Genomic DNA, 12919 nt, shown 5'->3' with positions numbered 1-12919 from the left:
CAGGTGTCGCCTGTATAACGACTTTATCACACCCTCCGGATCCTCCTTCCGTCCTCAACCTTTTCCACCTTCCTAACCCAGCACACCTCAGCGGCGACTATTATCGACTTTGACTGAACCCGGAGTTGGTTCACCTTTAAGCTAGCCGACTGAAGCCGTCCGGGGTTTGTTTGAGCGGATAATGCAATATCCATCCTTTAGCTCGAGGGGCCAATAAAAGTGGCGGGTGGGTGGACGAAGGGGGGCGGAGAGATGTGCGGGAACCGTTCGGGAATCCAAGGATTTTTAATTCCGAAAGCTGGCCTTTTTAATCCCGTGGACTGATGCAAGTGCAGCGGACGATTCGCCCTCTATTCAACTCGCTGATTTCCGTTCGGTAGCATTTGTTAGTCATGAATAACTACTAAATTGAATAATACTAGTTATTACGAACTTCAACGATAATTGTGATATTAATGTTAATAATGTAATGAATTTAATTAAAGCCTGATGCGTATGTGCATTGCATTATTGTTATTATAATTACTATTTAGTAGATCGTAAACATCGCGAAAGAGAGATAAGTGGCAAAGATCTTTTTAATTGCAAATTAAATGCAACTTTATGGAATCGTTTGTAATGAAAAAAAAAGGGACCGCCCGCTTCGTATTGGACTAACCAAAATCTGTAAAAAGCGAATGGCGAAAGCGAGAAAAGCACAAAAATTCCGATTGGTCAGGCCGAGGCGGGCTTCGGGCTCGTTAAAACTTGCCTTATTAACATTTTCATGCGCGGATGCCTTACAGAGTGTTGAGAAGTTTATTTAAGTAAGTGGGCGAAGATTGTGCCGACCTGAATCTTAGGTCTGCTTTAGGGGGCAAACTTTTCGCGCACGGCGAATTTTACACGTAATAAAACTACGTTTTGTTCAAAGATTATTACAAAATTGTAGTAAAACCACGTCTAGTAATCAACCTCAAACAACATTCTCCCCTAAAGCGGTCTCGTTACTCCACGCTTCATGATAACGAGAATAAAAAGAAAGAGACAAATACATCTACTCCGCGTTCGTCAAGTTTTAAATAAAGTTTTGGCAATATGATTGGGAGGAAGTTCTTAACTCGAAAGTAAATGGGCTAATATTAAGACGACGTGTCGAATGCTCGGGGCATCACGATCGAAATAACCCTCCAAAATACTTGGAACTTGGACGAGCAGCGCGTACCTCAACAGTGGCGGTGAACGTTTCAGCGTGGACATTAACACGGACATTTGGTGGACAAACGCGACCCGAGTCTAGCATGTTAAACAAGTACATCCATTAATCAGAAACGAGTCACAAGTAACTTGACCCATGCGACGGCGGTGCCATAGGGCGAGCTTCCGACAGTGAGGACTGAAACCGTCGTGTTTCCCATCTTTCCCTACACATCTTTCCGTCTCCTCCTCGTTGGGTCCATTTGTTATGTCTAGGTGACACTCAATTATGCCGCGCAAAAGGGTTGCGAGAGAAGCTCGAGAAAGGCGTCGGCTAACTAGCAAGGAAAGTTTCCCTAACAACGTAGTTTCGTGTTCAACTCGGCTCGCAACTCCAAAGGGAAGATGCGTCGAAGAGAGACCGCAGTTCGATGCCCCGCCACGAATCCGGTTCCGAATTCGTAACTAAGTTCGAAGACATACCTAACGTATCGGTACGTCGTCTGTTTTACGTTTCGAATGGAATGCGCTTACTCTTGACGGAAATGGCGATCTGCTCCAAATAAATTATGTGTCCTGGCCAAAGTGTGACGCTTTATTGAATTTATGCAAATACGGCCGATCCGTAATTTTTAAGAATCCTCTATCGAGCGCGAGCAACGATGAAACAATATTTGAGGAGGTAAAAGTTTGCTTTAGCTCCGAGCATAATTCTAAAATTCAAAAAGACTACTATCGAAATCGGAATCGGAAACGGGTTGTAAATATTGAAAATAAATGTAGTTACGCGCCTATTCGATGTGGATCTATATCCCGTAGGGAGAGGATAATCGTGGTATTTTTACACTTTGCAGGGAAGGACCACGGTCGATATTAAATTCCGGCCGGAATATTTACGCGCATAAAGCATCGCGTCCGGTATCATTTTGGAGTTGTTTCCAATTAATACGCGAAATGAAAGCGGTGCGCGAATGAAAGAGCCGAGTAGCGTGAAACAGCCGAGTCCGGCCGGGATGGAACGATATGAGCAAAAAGAAAGAAGGGAGACCGATAGAGAGATGGGTATGTCGAGTGGGCTGTGGAACGAGTATTTGCTCGCTCGCATTTAATATCGAAATCGGCCAATCATGCACGGATGTAACGAAATGCTTGAATTATTCGTGAGCGTGACGAGAGGGATAGAATATGGCGAGAACGGGATGGCGAAGGGAATGTGTGTAACGAGCGGTAGAGACGGCCAACTATTTTTACTCAATATGCGCGAAAATCACGGTTACATGTCATCATCAACTCTCGCGTAATACGCATGTTTTGCAATAAAGAGACTCTATCGTTTCAAATTGTCTCGCAGGAGAATAGAAGCCGATTGAGAAATTTTAAGTGTTTCCTCACGCATTATCGAATAATTCCGCCACTGAGTTGTATCACACAAATTCTGCAAGAACGTATATATCACCTTATTGCGTGGACGAATATACGCGTCGTGAAATACAGTTTTCGGCTCATAGCTTTGGAGAAAGGGTCACATTTTTTATTAAGCCGCTCGTACCTTCAATTAAAAGTTTGCTTGCAAAGGTGAATATAAGCTACGGAATAATATCGAGGAGCATTTCTCTGTTTTTCTTCTCTTTTTTTTTTACTAAATATTTACCCTTCAGGAAATATATGAAAGTGGAGCGTATAAGCGTACGTAAATACCGGAACGCGAATGTTTCAGAGAGGTTGTGTTACACGGAAAATAGCTCGGTAACGGTTTGACGAGAGCCACAGGGTACGGCAGCGAACGGGGAGGGCACTGCGCAGGATGGATGTAATTAAAGTGGTGACACGCTAGCCGTGGGGTATGTCTACCCCAATCCAAATCCCGCGCAACCCCCGGATCCTTGCCCCTCAAGATAATTCGGACACCGTGTAATCGATACGTCCTCTAGGCTGACGTACAGACAATTTCAAAACGGATAATTCGAGGGGGGGCGGGGCTCCCGTCACGTCTGGGTCTCGTCTTTCGAGATCGTAAAACCGACTTCCCGGCTCGCTGTCATGTCAAAAAGAAAACGTCGCCGAGCGAATATATCTGCGTGCGCTATCTCATATAAATACTTTTCGCGTAGCCGATTGTATGAGCTACGACATTACCGCGATTTCATATGATTCACATAAAAAAAAAGGAAATTTAACCGTGACGCATTTTACGTATTACTTGACACGGAACGTTCGCTATTCCGAACGGAGCTGTAACTTGTCCCGTGTATACAAGTTTATCGTTTATGCGCGATGTATGCATATCGCAGAATTCTAGAACGCGCCACACTTGCGGAAAATGCACGAGCCGAAGACGGAAACGTCCTATGAAACAGCAATACTTGATTACAATACAAAATCTTGTTCCTACGTTAGCTCGACGCAAAAATTAGATCCTAGATTGTACTTGAACGGAAGTATCGTTGGTTCCTAGAGTACGTTTTTTTAGAGTGATAAAAAGTAATTTACAACTTTGTACACAACGTGCACGTATGAACTAAAATTTGTAGAGACTACATTTTTTTGACAATAATTACTGACTCATCTAGAATGTGACAGACACATCTCGAATGTGAATGATAACAAATAATAACAGATTATAGTAAAAGTCAAGGCGTCAATGCTTATAGACGCGCATCATCTTCAAAGGCTATTCAAAACTACAAATTCGTATTACAGAACATATTCGCCTGCCCACCGGATAAACATTTCGGTCTTACATAGCAATTCCTCGCACAACAGCATCTCACTAGAGTGATTAACGTAGTATTTAAGCCGATCACAGCGAAATGAATCGATTACTAGTGAATCTAGTGCATCTAGGACCATGAGGATTACGTCATGATTATTGCTGAGCCATCTGTGGAAACGCTTTAATGCGCTTTATGCAAATTTCGCGCATAGCCACCCCCAATATCCAAGATTATAAAAGAATTACGCATCAGGCACTGTTATACATTGATGGATCTCATCGTTAAACTATTCTCATTAATTATGTATTTAATAAGGACGCGATTATTAAATGCAAATGAATAATTATAAACCAATTATAATGCATTATTATATAATATCAATTCAATTATACGTGAAATATTTTATATAGTTTTTTCCAATCTTCAGTATTGTAATGTGATATAATTTTTTTTGTCTCAAATTACGGGAGAGCTCTCCTCATTTTCGAAAATAATCTCTTCTTACAGGAAAGAATATTCGATTAACGTATGTAAATGAAGTTTTTAATACAGCACATGTATAACTAAATTTTCTTGGTGTTATACGTGTAAAATTATCTTAATCCTTTACTCCATAATATCATATTAAGGTTAGCTCATTTTAATATGTAAAATGAAAATTCATTAAAATGATTGTAATATCTGAAAAGATCTATTTCGGATAACGTAAATGAGATGTTTGCATAGATATTTTTACGTTCAAATTTATCAAGATAACAAGGAAATTTTATTATTATAATTATGCGTATTATATTAATATTTCATTCGTATTTGTGCTGATTGTGAGCATAATTATTAATTGATTCGCTACTTCGATATCAACGTTTTCAAGCTGTTGGACATGCCTCCAATTAACAAACAATTGCTGTTAGGCTATTACTTACCAGGAAATCGGAAACTTAATTTTATTATGTCTGCTCATCTGCCAATTAGGTGCTTCCATAAATTTGTAATGAATACTCACCTGAAACAGAGGAAAATGAGAAATTAAAATTAGCAAGTACGATAAACACTTACGACATTAATGACAGATATTTGATTTTTATTGGCAATTACGTAAATATATGCCCATAAACTGCACGAGAGAGGTGACTGTTCTTTTCTCTGTTGTAAAAGAAATTTCTTTAATGTGATGGTAATTAACGCGACCTCGGCGAAGGATAGTAGCGCGGAGAAATAAAAGTCGTTTAAAGCAGGAAGGCGCGAGCTTTCATTAAGTATTGGAAGAAGATGGTAGACGTAAAGGTGAGATGTTAATCATGGCTCGACATCTCATTATCGTTTTGATTAGCGCGTGTAACCGTGTCGGTCCCCGGCTGCTGCGGTTACGAGCTCTCTACTCGAAGACGATCAAAGTTCTGCGCTTTGCTCAGGCACTTCACGGCCCAGAAGTTGTCTTAATGAGCAGGTCAAACGTTCCATTTTAGCGGCACAATCATACTACGACGAATCAGAATGTAACTGGCGTTCCCATAAATTAACACGGCGATTAGATTTTAGCACCGTGCAGATCAGAGGGTATTACTTCATTAAGTTCACGTATTTGCGATATTACGTGCAACGCCGATATAAAAATGTCGCTTCCAGCCGCGTTATCGAAAAAGGATGTTCTAAAATTGTTGTACAACGTACGCTTAATTAACAAGAGATATTTGAAATTCGTTAAATAATTGGAAGCTCGGTGAGAAATAAGCCGATATCTCTCTCGTGAATTCGCGTTAAATGCGTGAGGAAGAAGGCAACGCGATCTCCCTACGCTTGCACGTCGCTTGCGCGACAAATATTTTCTGCTTCGGCAAATAATCCATTTCCACGCATGCCTGACCCAATTCAGGATACGATCGCGGAGTCGGAACTGCGAAGGAATCGGCATTGCATTTACCATAAGGTATCAATGTGTTACGCGTACGCGTTGCGCAACGAAACCGTTGCATTTCGTTTCGCACAATACGCGGTACATCTATCGCGTCTATAGCAGCTGCGCCGATCCCCCAGGCAGATTTCCTAGAGAAGGGCCTGTTAATTATAATTCTACGTCGATAATAAGGCTAAGCCGCTTACGTAGAGTACGCAATGAGTTCGGTAGGATTAGACGTACATATAGCGAAGCTCTGATCGTCTAATCGTCTTTGATCATTCAAGAACACACATCGGTAATAATACAAGGTATCTTAAGTCGGTCTCTAAGCTGCCTTTTGTTTATTAATTTGTCGATGGATTTAGATTAAATTTTTCCCAAATGAAAGAAAAATATCGGTTTGCTTACAAAATTGTGTTGCGCGATAAAAGGTTTTTGCGAATCACGGTATAGAATATTAGAAAAACGTTGTCGCCGGTCAGATAAATATTTCCGACTTTAATTATTTTCGACAAAAATCTTATTTAGCTTCTTACCACATCGTTCACTCAAGCTTCACGTTTCTTACGTTACAAATAGTAGCTACGGCGCGGTATACTTGAAACTTCGCTTTTTACGCGTCTCTAATTAACGGCACCGTGTACGGCATTGTATGATGTGTAACTATAACTAAATTGCATGCGCCGACCTTGTAAATTGCCGACGTGAGAATTAGAGGGTAGAATTGCGTAATGCGAAAAGACAAAAAATCAACGAGGTCACGAATTCAGATAGAAAGGAGAGGAGCGACGGGAAGGGACGATTCCGAATTTATGCAAAGTGCATAATTATTGTCTATGATGCCGGTACGTTTCGCCAATTCTCACACACGTAGCGCTACGTTGCACCGTGCAATTAACTTCGTATATCCGTCAGCCATAAGTATTGATCCCACCGCGAGTTCTCGCCCTGATCCTCCGGGCACCTTTCTTTGTCACCGTCAACACCTGTGGCGAACGATTTTGATGGCCTCGCCGGTACCTGAGCGTCGATAGGAGGCATTGCGTCCATTAAAGAAGTTCAACCTATTCAAGTGAATGACGATGAAATTGCGCGCGTATCCACTTCGTCGTTCAGGCAGCGTTTAATGGTTAATGGAGTTCCAAATCAAATTATTGCTAATGAGTAAAGTTGCCGAGGGTACCACAGAGCGCGCACGCCACTGAAGCGAATACTGCCTGCGAATTATACAGAGTGCCGAGCACTCACAACATGTCTTTCGCGAAAATTATGCGCAAGTGTGCCGTCGAGATCAAATCTTCTGCCGGTCCGACACATCACGTCTATCGTACATTTATGTATCGCAGCCATGTCGATTGACAAAATAAAAAAGATAAATAAAAATAAAAAAAATGGAAATAGACGCGTAGACAACATCTTTATACTGTTATTGTGACAAATATTATCATATGCCTCGGTGGTCGAATTGGCGAGACGCCCGCCTAGAGTGTGGGAGGTCCAGGTTCAAACCCTGGCTGAGGTGATATTTTTCGCAATAAATTTTCTGTATTATTAAAGATGCAAGGTGCGGTCAAGAAAACACTGGCGTTGTTAGTTATCGCTGGCGACATTGTAGAATTCTTATTAAATTGCTAAATAAAAATGTTGTCTTCCCGCGTCAACAATAGTGCTCGCAGGTGGCATTAATGAGCGACGTGCGAAGATAAATTCAGTCTCGGACAACGATTCGGTCTAATGAATCTTGTTTTCGCATAGCGCTGGATGGTCGCCGCGTTGCTCCGCCGGAAGATTCCCGTTAGGTTGCTTTCCTAACGCAATATACAACGCGACAGATTCGCGACCTGGAATTGGCAATTAACGCTGTCACCGGCGTATAATCGTATCTCGAGAAACGCGTAATTTATCGACTCAAACTCCTAATTGGCTGCGGTGTACGTCATGTCGTTAGGGAGCCGCGCACAACTAATTCCCGCAGTCTAACTTCGACATGATGTACCAGCAACGTACTCAACTAGGCACTATACGAACACGTCGCCGGTGCGCGTAAGAGAACCCGATTCTCACCTTCCTGCCGTACGCCATATAAACATCTGACACGGGAGCAGATTCCCCTCATTGTTACTTCCGGGCCAGCAGCTCCCCTCATTAAGAACACGCGTAATTACAGTCTAAGGAAAAAATTGCCGGCGCGCTATCGTGTCTTACTTAGGGCACATCCCTCCGCTCATTAATTCTGTCGCTAATGGCAAAGTATGCGTTAGAAGCGGAGATGTGCGCTTAGGTAACTGTGATACTAATTTGCCGATATGAAAGGTACAAGATAACAACGATTACTTTCGACTCAGTTATTCGCAATAAATGGCCATTACCGCGCCCGGCATTTTTACCGATCTCAAAATGATTTAGAAAGAAAGACAGCAAAAATCCAATTAACTAGATTATATTACATACGACTTTAAAAGACCTCATTATTTCACTCTAGTCTCTCGCGCCAGGTTAGCCACCGCGCGGTATGGTTTGAAATTATATATGAACAAATTTGAAATTTGTCGACGATTTTCCCGTCCCGATCCGAATGTATCTCACATAAATCGTTACATCGCGCAGTCCACTGTGCGTACTCGTGTCAACACACGTGACACGGCGCTCTATTGGGGGGTCGCTACACGGACGAGCGGCTCATGTCTCTTTCATGAGGCGGCACCGTAATAGGTTCGACGTGCGGCAGGGGTGGAAAGAAGCACGGCGCGTTTACATCGCGTTGTTTATACCCCTTTTTCCACGGGTGGAAGGAACAACGGCCGTCGCGGCAGCGGAATAAAGTTCCACCGTTGTTTCTTCCGGGTGAGTACGTCGCGTCGTTAGAAAGGCGTCCAACTGTCTGGAAGAGGAAGAAGAAGAAGAAGAAGAAGTGGAAGACAAAGACGGGGATGCGGCGCTGCTCATGCCCGATGCCGCGCCGAGGACGATGCCTACTAGCCCTCAGCCGCGTTTTGATCAGGTCGAAGGAGCAAGCGGGATGAGAGGCTAAAGCACGGACGGCGAGGTGAGGTAAGGTGAGTCGAGGTGAGGCTGTGGAGCGAATCCCCATGGCAACGGCTTCACTACGGATTCCATTTACCTATCGCTATGGAAACGCGGGGTGGCGCTCAAAGCTGTGTAGAGAAACGGAAAGAGATGGATGGAGATGGAGAGCGCGAGGGTGGAAGAGAGCGCGGGAACGCGAGAACGATGGGGTGGAAAGGACAGAGAGAGCACGAGAGAAAGAGAGAGAGAGAGACGCGCAGAACGTTGAAGGAGGACGGAAGATGGAAGAAGGTGGAAGAGGGATGGTTAAGGGAGGACGAGGGATGGTCAGGAGACCCCGCGCGATCAAGGTAGGGTCCGAAGTGGTCGTCAGAAACGATAACACATCAACAGATATATCGATCATCCGTCCGCGCGGCACCCCAAGCGCCATTCGATACTCCAAACTGCCGCCTCGTGTGACGCGTTCCTTTAAAAAAATCGATTACCTTCTAAACGCGGTCTTCTCTCCTATTCTCACGTGCTGCTTAGGACAAAAAAAAGAGAAAGACCTCCCGCGCGCGTTACGAGTCGCAGATTTAACATGCGAGTTAAAGACACGCCGCAACAGGTTTCTATTAATGTGCGAGCTCGATGAAAAGTAATGCAGAAAGTATGAGAACAGAAAAATTGAAAAGCGAAAAGAAAATGAATTCTCCTCCCTTTCTTCGTCTTTATTTCGTTGGGCTTCGGCTGTAACTAAACGTCGATGAAATAAAGCTCCGGGCTAATTGTCCGGTAAGCGGAGGAATCTTTGATAACGAATATTACCATTTTTGCATGTGCTCGTGCATAATATTAGTCGGTGTTTATTTAAGGATCACGGCCTTTCTGTTACCCTATACAACGCTAAAGCCCAGCAATGTGATTTAGCATTAATTACCGCTTTCATTGCATAAATTCTAAGTGCATTTACACAAGCAGCAACTATTGGTACTCCGTGCAGCATTTTAAATCACTAACCGCTGCATTTTTCTTCATGAATCCTCTCCCGACGACTCTGCCTCATCAGTTATAACCGAGGGGAAAACCGCTGGGGGCATTGCGGTGTACAGATTTGCGGCATTACTGGGCATTACCAGGCATTGTTTGGGCATTAGTTTGGGCATTAGGCCTTGCTGGGACATTATAAAGATAAAATAAGATAAAGTAATGCTCACTGGGCATTAAGTAGTGGGCATTGGTGTGCAAGATTTTGGTTAGCGGTTTCCCCCTCGGTTATGACGCATTATAAACATCAATTTGGGCATGGGAGTATTTATGCATATTAAATTGCCAAACTTGTTTACGCAGTGAAGAGAAATTGATATTTTTGTTATATTTATTCATTTATAATGCACGGCTTGTATTTGCGTCAACTTTACTGGAATCGATCGCAAACGCGGCTTAATAAATTTTGGTACACAGGATCATTGGTAAGGGTGAACGTGACTTGCTACAGGCACAGGGGATTACTTGGAAAGCGTTTCCTGTTATATGGGTCGTGCGCACCTAAATTTTACTTGAATTTCAAAGTAATTCCTCGTCGTATGAAAATGGGTTTGCGTGTTGATGAAAAATAATATAGCCTCGAACGAATGCTCGTTCCGACAAATTTAACCCGATCAACTTTTAACTGATACAGCGCGATGGCCGCGGCCTATCGAGGCAGCTATTAAAATGTGTACCGAGAGTCGAGTATTATAGAAATGGAACGGAATCTATACCTATTGACGGAGAATACGATCGCGTCAATATTATGATCGATAGAGGGAAAAAGAGCTTCATTCGGCACGATCGAATTGCCGGCGGGCCTACCGATTGTACGATTCTCTAAAGCTTTTCCATGCGGCAGTACTTCATCCCTCTTTACTTCTGTAGCACGAATAGAAGCAGCTCTACGTGGGGCTGTAAGCGGATTGCGATGGAATTGAAGTTGGTCTCGCTCTATACTTTGAAGGTCCTGCGAGGGAGTCGCGCCTATATTGCGTAGTGCAGGCGTCCTCGCGGACCTTTTAACCCTTTAATTGCTACCCGCCGTATTCATCGTCGACAACCGTGGAAAGGTTCTTCAAAGTAAACCACCCAATCACCGCCGGCAAAACGACTTCACACGCGCTGATTAATCGCGAGCAACCGAGATCAAACGGGAGGCAGGTAGTATCGACTTTCGAACGCAAGGTGTATCTTCCCTACGAGTCTCTTCTAGGAAAAATTTCAACAGATAAAAGCGTCGTGTCGAGATAAATATTAAATTATTCAGTTGAGAGAAGAAATTCCGTACAGAAGAGCGATACTAACGTCCAAAAATTTGTTTACTGGCATAAAGAAGATCATTTAACTGAAACTGTCACAGTTTTTACGCGAACATGCTCCTTACGGGATTTAATTTCCTCGGCGGCGGTCGTGTCGGTGCAAGTTTTTCGAGTGTCAAAACAATCCCGTCAAATTTTACGGAGCACTTTGAACATGACTTTTGCACGATTTTCTAAAAATGAGAAGTAAGTAAGGAGAAGAGCCCGGCGCAGCTTTTTTTGCGAAAGATTCGATGGGCTTATAAGAGCATTTACTAAGCTATTGGACTTTCCGGCTTGCCGCCTCCCTGCCTCTCCGCACATCTCTGACCAACCTTTCGGCGGACACCGGCGACAACGAGAAGGGTTGAACGTAATTAATTGCGATTTCACTCTTTCCTGCACTTAATGCGGTCCTCGGTCCTGCGGTCGTCCTTTCTCCTACCTGCATCCAGTTAAATCGCAATTACTCAGAGACGCGGGGCAGTTAGGTATCTAGAAAAGGGTTTGCCGTAGGGCGGACAAGGACAAAGCGACCAGGGAAGGAAGGTTATTTATTTCGCTCGTATGAGACACGTCATGCCTACATTTCTTTAAACGCGGTTGAATATTGTTATTATTAATTACCGTTTTGTCTCATTTGCTCTAAAAAATGATCTAAACCGATAAATCGGCACTATTGAAATTACGTGGAGTACATTTCTAATGCATTTATTCCAAAATGGACGAACTGTCGTCAAGATACCGCTGTCACGTTTCGTCGTGTCGCGTCTTTCCCCTGTAAAAGAGAAAGAGGAGCGAAAAGACAAATTACTCCGCGCTTTTCTTTTGGTACAGTTGCATCCTCGGTATGCCGAATTAATCGCACGGGCACCACCTTGCATCCTCGCGATTCGAAAGTAAGGAATTTCGCTCATTAGTTAGCCGCGTAATTAAAAAGCCTGCGCGTCCGGCCCAAACAGATAACGAAGAAGGAACGGGGCTAGAAGTTCAGCAACCCTTTCTCCCTTTAATTCCCTGCCGTCCCTTCCGTCGCTTCCGCCGCCGTACACCGAACGGTTTTCCATCCTCGAGCAATTGCTCGCTCTGCGCTTGTCGTCGCGAAGGAAAGACAGAGAAGGAGGGACAAAAAAGAGGAAGGAAGGGAGGAAAAAACGAAAGTACTAAGTGGGGAAAGGGTGGGACTGAAGGGGCAAGGGCGAAAGGAGGGCGGACCTTTTTATAATTGCAAAGCGCTCGCCGCTCGAGCAAAGCGGGGTCTTTTGAAGCGTAAGATCAAGGCGATCGGACGGGAGAATAAATGCGAATAAATCTCACCACCCACGTTGTACAGGCTGTGTTTCGTCCATCGGTGAACGATTAAAGAGCGGCGTATTGTCGAAAAGCGACCGGATTAGAGACGTCGGTGTTTAAATACCAGCTTAAGACGGACAATTCGCGCAAATTGGAATTTCTACGTCGCGATAATAGGTATTGCAAATCGTGCCGCCGGCACAAGCGCAATTTTAGATCTCACGCGTGCGAGACATCTCGCTCTTGACGGCCGATATTAATTGGGATGCACCGTGCGCCACGATGTCTCTCGATAAAAAAAATCCCCCCCCCCTCGATGAATCAGCTATTTCTTCGTACCAAACGAACTTTATTGCTTCGTCCCCTGAATGTAGAAAGATGATTCAGTCGACTGAAGGTAACGCTCGTGACGTGGCCGGAAATATTGGTCATTGTTAACCAGCGTTTATTCGGAGAGCCGCACTCCAACGTCCGGTAGACGGCAGCATCTCTGATGCTGA

The 12919-nt window shown here is 43.8% G+C and overlaps 1 protein-coding gene and 1 non-coding gene across 4 annotated transcripts in view; one reads left to right on the top strand and one right to left on the bottom strand.

The window, feature by feature from the left end:
- LOC105565275 (CUGBP Elav-like family member 4) overlaps positions 1-12919 on the bottom strand; it is a 634883-nt gene that overhangs the window by 364123 nt on the left and 257841 nt on the right. The gene's annotated exons all lie outside the window — the stretch shown is intronic.
- Trnas-aga lies at positions 7238-7309 on the top strand. Its single transcript has one exon. It is a non-coding gene; the product is annotated as a tRNA-Ser (tRNA).

The sequence above is a fragment of the Vollenhovia emeryi genome, unplaced genomic scaffold, assembly GCF_000949405.1.
Source record: "Vollenhovia emeryi isolate VEMERY1.0 unplaced genomic scaffold, V.emery_V1.0 DF939154.1, whole genome shotgun sequence".
Taxonomy (NCBI): domain Eukaryota; kingdom Metazoa; phylum Arthropoda; class Insecta; order Hymenoptera; family Formicidae; genus Vollenhovia; species Vollenhovia emeryi.
This window is presented reverse-complemented; position numbering and strand designations above follow the sequence as displayed.